This window comes from Amblyomma mixtum, chromosome 1, assembly GCF_055824585.1.
Source record: "Amblyomma mixtum isolate Tamu chromosome 1, ASM5582458v1, whole genome shotgun sequence".
Lineage (NCBI taxonomy): Eukaryota > Metazoa > Arthropoda > Arachnida > Ixodida > Ixodidae > Amblyomma > Amblyomma mixtum.
The window spans coordinates 218,791,370-218,797,161 of record NC_143012.1 but is presented as its reverse complement, the minus strand read 5'-3'; positions in this window follow the sequence as shown (position 1 = coordinate 218,797,161).

The following is a 5,792-nucleotide window of genomic DNA, read 5'->3' as shown; positions in this document are numbered from 1 at the left end:
GCCGGAGCACCCCGACGCGCACCACCGATGGGTGCGCTGGCGGTGCTGCCTTTGCACCTTTATGATAATACACGCGCCGGCTCCCTTCACTTGTTTCTTTTTTTTTCATACTTGTTACTGGCGTACTGTCTTTCCGCGTCGTGCCGCCCCGGCCGGAGTCATTACGGCGCAAAGGGACGGGAGGCGTACTGCATGCCTATGTGGGGGTTTCTGCGCTCCAACTGCGCGCCGAAGCACTCTTTTGAGCTCTTCCTAAGCTCTGCTGAACCGAAATGAGTCCTTCTTCTTGTCCAAAGCACGAAGGAATGCCGTTGCTACGCGCCAAAAGATAAAAGGACGCAGTTGGCAGCCGAGTAGTTCTAAGGTCTATTTTCCACGAGGAGATCGCAAGCTTCTATAGTAGAGATATTTGGCATGGTAGGGGTGAGGTGGGGCCACTGCGCAGGCGGTGTTCGGTTATCCGGTGTGCGTCTACGCTAGTACGTGTCCACTATGCTAAATCTCTCTATTTTTACCACTTAGATCCCCGTCCCCGCAAAGAGGACATAGATTCTGAGTCATTGGACTCAACTCTCATCGCATAGGACAGCTGTGAAGGCGCTTTTAAAATTCTTGAAAGACTCAAAACTTTAAAGACTCAGGAAACTTTCAGAGTGTGCCCCGCGCACCCTGTTAGTTACGGACTACGGACACGTGAAACAGTCCCCTACCTTCCTCTCTCCCTTTTTATCTCTCCTTCCGTTCCCTTCCCCACGTGTAGGGTAGCATACCGGACGCCGCCTACTTAACCTCACTGCCTTTCCGTTCATCATTCTCTCTCTCTCTTTTTGTTTTGGTACGTAAAAATCAAAAACAACAATCGATCTAACTTTTTGTCCCCTTGTTTGTCCACAAAGAAACGGCGCTGAAATTCGCTGGGAAGGCAGGCGTCCTTTAACAGCTGCATTTTTTTTTTAATACCTTGATCAGCTACGTAACGGCACATCCATCATGTGAAGAACAAATCCTGACGAGGTTTCCAAACTGCTATGAACCAGCGCCGTCACAACCAATGCCCCCATGAGCGCAGAAGTTCGGGTGTTTTTTTTTCGTCCACAGAGCTAAATCGTATACGGCGCATAGCGCTCAGATTTGAGTAGACAAATTTATCGCGATGCTCAGATAAGCAGTGCAGAGATAAAAGGGAAAAGTGCTAGTGCCGATGGAATTCGAGGGAGCAGAAAGTAAAACAGTTTCGGAATTAACGGAGAAATAGCAGCTCTTCCGTTTACTTGGGAGACGTATTCGGAACTTTTTGCTTCCCCTTAGGCACGATAGCACGGCTCAAAGCTTAATTTCTCCTCCAATACTGTGATATCGTTTTCACTGAGTTCAAATCAACTATCCCACATAACTAGGTTTCGTGTTCTAGAACGGTGTCCCGTGATTTCCGAAGGACGTTTTCCAAAGCCTAGGGCGCTGTCCAAAAAATGTGGGTTCGATCCCGGCCACGGCGGTCGAATTTCGATGGAGGCGACATTCTAGAGGCCCGTGTACTGTGCGATGTCAGTGCACGTTAAAGAACCCCAGGTAGTGGAAATTTCCGGAGCCCTTCACTACGGCGTCCCTCATAGCCTCAGTCGCTTTAGGACATTTAACTCCCATAAACCAAACCAAACCATTTTCAAAGCTCCAGAGGGAAAGGTCCATACTTGATGGCGCACTCGAAAAGTATTGCGCTGGTCTCTGTCTTCTTATAAAATATTTTCCAACTCCCCTCGTACAGCCGCCGTTGGTGGCAAGGTAGAATAGCGGCATTGTAATTGGGACCACCTGGCACAAAACGCAGTGTATCTACCCGCTCTGACTGTGTGCCATACCTTTAGTCGAAACCTGATTTTACCAGGACCAATTTTATAAACTTCCCGGTTTTGTAAAAAGTGAGTAATTCCTCACTGACATCCACCCAAGCGCAGCTTTACGGCTGCAAACGAAAGCTACATGGCCCCCACAGAAACTTCATAGGTAAAGAAAAATTCATCCTGGTCCGGGGTTCGAAACATCCACCCAAGCGCAGCTTCACGGCTACAAACGAAAGCTATAGAGCCCCACAGAAGCTTCGTCATTAAAGAAAAATTCATCCTGGTCCTGGGCTCGAACCAGGGATCACCGCTTCATCAAAGCAGTCGCCCTATACAACTGAAGAAGCAACTGGGCTTGTTCTTTCATTGACTTAAAGGAAATAATTGTGCGCTTTAGCAGGTCGTCATCAAGTTTCAGCTGAATGTGAGCAAAACTTTGTGCACACCTGTGTATCTATAACTGCGAAGTTTTAAACGGCAAACGCAAGAGAACAACGTTCCAGCAACAAATTCAATCAGCTATCGCTTACACCTTTATGTCGATCACTCATAAAGAACAGAAAGGCCCTGCAGGGCACACTCAAGGTATTAGTGAGCTCCGCAGGCACGCGAATTGAGATGAGACACACAGGCAGATACAAAGAATTCCTGGAGCCAAGAATTCCGGACGCGACGACCAGCCTCGGCAATGCCTGGAAAGAGACGCCTCTTCTCCGAAACACAGCCGCCGTCCTAAAGTGATGGTGCGACGACAGCGCAAGTACACACGGCCGCGAGGGCGACAGTCGGCCGCTTCCGTGCACAGAAGGCATAGAAAAACACCCAGAAAGAAAGAATGTTGAAAAGGAGTGAAGGAGGGAGGGGGTGACGCAGTGGCGGTCAGCTGCACAGTCAGCCTCAGAGTGCTCGCTGAGACAAGAGACTCAAAGACGACGACGGCGGCGGCATCGCGTAGCGTGGCGGGGGAGGGTGTCTACGGCGCACCCAAACAGTCCAGACAGACAGACGGTCTCGGCTTAGGAAAACGAAGCGAGCCAACGACCGCTACTGCGGCCGTCGCCTCTCCACTGTCTCCCCGTTCCTTTATTTCTCTTCCAGTAGTGCCCCCTGGTGCAGACGCGCGCAGGGTCGGAAAATTGACCGGGGTTCGGGTTTCACTTTCTCTCTCGACGTGTCCCGAAAGGAGAGGGCGGCCGCTTCCACCGCCGTCCAGAAGCCAGGAGCTCTCAGCGGACTGCGGGTCCGGCCGTTCGAGAACTAGCAGTCAAGAAGGCGTCATGCTACGTAGCACTCGCACTGACAGACGGTGCGCTATCTGAGTGGCGCGCCTTTCCATCAGTATGCACTGCTGCCACTGCTAGACGGGAAAGAGGAGGAAGAAGAGCCTCTCGCTGCTCAGTCCTGGTAGCTGGGTACACCACCGGCTGAGTTATTGCTTTCCTGGGGGACAAGACGAATGCTGTCCCGAGGCAATGCCGGTGGCACCGATCGTTTTCTTCAGTTCGTGTGAGTCCGCGTGCCATCGCCGACTCCCCCACCTCTCTGCCTTTCTTTTTTCCCCTGGGGTCCCAAAGACGTCGCGTGTCTTGCAATAACCGCAGTGATGGATCCGGTGCTGACATATCGATGAGCCAGCGTGGTCTCGTTTAGGCAACAAATTTGGAGCCAGAAGGAAAAGAAAAAAAGATAAAGCAGCATAACTACTTTTTTTTCGTCTAGCCAACCATGAAACTGGTAGATCATATGATAGAACAACGAAGAGATTGTCCATTAATTAATTCATCATCATGAGTGGTCTGAACGGAACAAATCTGTCGCGTTGCATAGACACCTGTTTATTCTTCCGCCCTTTCACTCAGGTGATTCTAATTCCTTTTGAGAACTGCGTGGAGATAGCTGTCGTTCCCTTTGTAGTTACCAACTATTGTCGCGACGAGGCAAAACATCGCTGTTTACGATAGGTACACCCGCCGTGCAAGTGCTAACAATCCTGAATTATGGCATTTGGTGATATAGCATAATTTTTCATTCAGTGTCGAGTGCGTCTCATCAGGTGTCATATTTGAATGCTTTCTGATAACGTATCTGCCATTTCATGCCGCGCGTAAACATTGACAGTGTGCAGCAACAAGCGAAGTGATATCAGTAGATACGTTCGATACGCTCTCCAACACACGACGAGATTCTTGCACTGTTCTCGCGAACCAGTGCCAGGCCGCAGTTTTTTCAAGGCAGAAGCGGCAACGTCAAAAGAAAAAGGGTTGGCTACACTTACGAAGAGTTGGCTAGTTCTCGCAAACTCATTGGAAGTATTAATGTCCTCGACTTCGTAAACGAGCTTTCACATGTAACTAATTAATGTCGCTAATCGGTCTTGGTTTTAGCGTTAATCCAGGTACAGTACCTAATATTAGAATAATACTATCATATTGTAATGTAAGTTGCAGTAACATTATTGTGACATTGCAACGTTACCTTCGCGTTAAAAATGAGCGAATTACGTTATCTGTTGCACTGTAAACGTTCGTTTCATATTCATCGTAAGCATTGATCTATTACTGACTTCTAACCGTTTTTATAATGCTAAAAATTGTCAAACAATGTTTCTGTTGTATCATAAACATTAGTTCAATGTTCCAACAAAACGCTGTTTTGTTGCTGTCATAAATGTTATTATAATGATCAAATCATAACTATTAAACAACATTAACATATATTTCAAGCACGATAGCCCAAAACTTTTTCCACTGATCTTACAGTTCTTGAAACTCTCACCGGCATACTCCTACCATCTAAGAAGCATCCCAACACTCACTTTCCAATCTCCACCACCTACACCGCATTCACCTAATATTGTGCACAGATACATGTTTCCGGCGTGGCGATATTCCTACATTCAAACCCATTACATGGGCATGCACACCTCAACACAAGCACGTAAGGCCGCACAACGCTGCGCTGGAGGAGTGATGGGGGGGGGGGGGGGGGGGTAACACTGGCCAGCGGCTCCCTGGAAGACCAGGAGGCACTAGTCGCCATCGCCAGTGTCTTCGAAGCCACTGGAGTCTTGGACTTTAGACTCCAGTGACATTTAGAACATTGACATTTAGAACAAGGCTTAAACAAGAGTCCATAGAAGTTTACCACCGTGTTTATAATGCGCACGACATGTTGCTGCGAATTCGCGAGAAACGCATCGTATCATTACGTGTTAGTAGGGCCTGCTCCTGTTTAGGGCTGTATACATTGCTTGAGAAAATGTCTCTTGAGCACTTGACATTTGACAAAGCAGTGAGGCCACCGTCCGCGCGCTCATTGTCAGCAAGCAGACAGTAAAGACAAAGTAATAAGGACAGAAAACTATGCACGAAGTTGGTTTTTAAAATCAGGCTATCTACACAACCATGCCTCAAGCCAACGTATACCGTCGTTTCGAACCTTAGCCCTAATGAAACGGCTAGAGTGGCTTCGTCTGACGAAAAGCGGTATGGATAATAGTGAGAGGGAGGATTAATTGAGGAAAACCTTAGCAAAAACCTTAGGGCATAAAGTGGAAAGACAAGGGATGGTGAAAGAAAAGAAAGATTGGTGGTGACGATGACGGCGAAAATAGAGATGGCTCTGCAAACATGCACGGAAAGCAAATGTTCGCCTCAGGATCGAAAATTCAGGTCACCTGCCCCGTCCACATGTCAAAAGGTCACAATATGACGTATTGTCTCAGGAAAGTGACGCCATCAAAGTCGCATAGCTTTCCGCACGTACGGTCAATAACATGCTGGTATAGTGAAGTATACAGTCGTGCCCCGTTAATACGACCCCCGTTTATATGGACGACTCGAATCAAGGACAATTTTTCTGGGGACCAAGGTTTTTCAATCTATTTACGCCTCGTTAAAATGGAAACTCGCTGTCCGGACAATGGTTTGTTGGTTGGTTGGTTGGTTTATG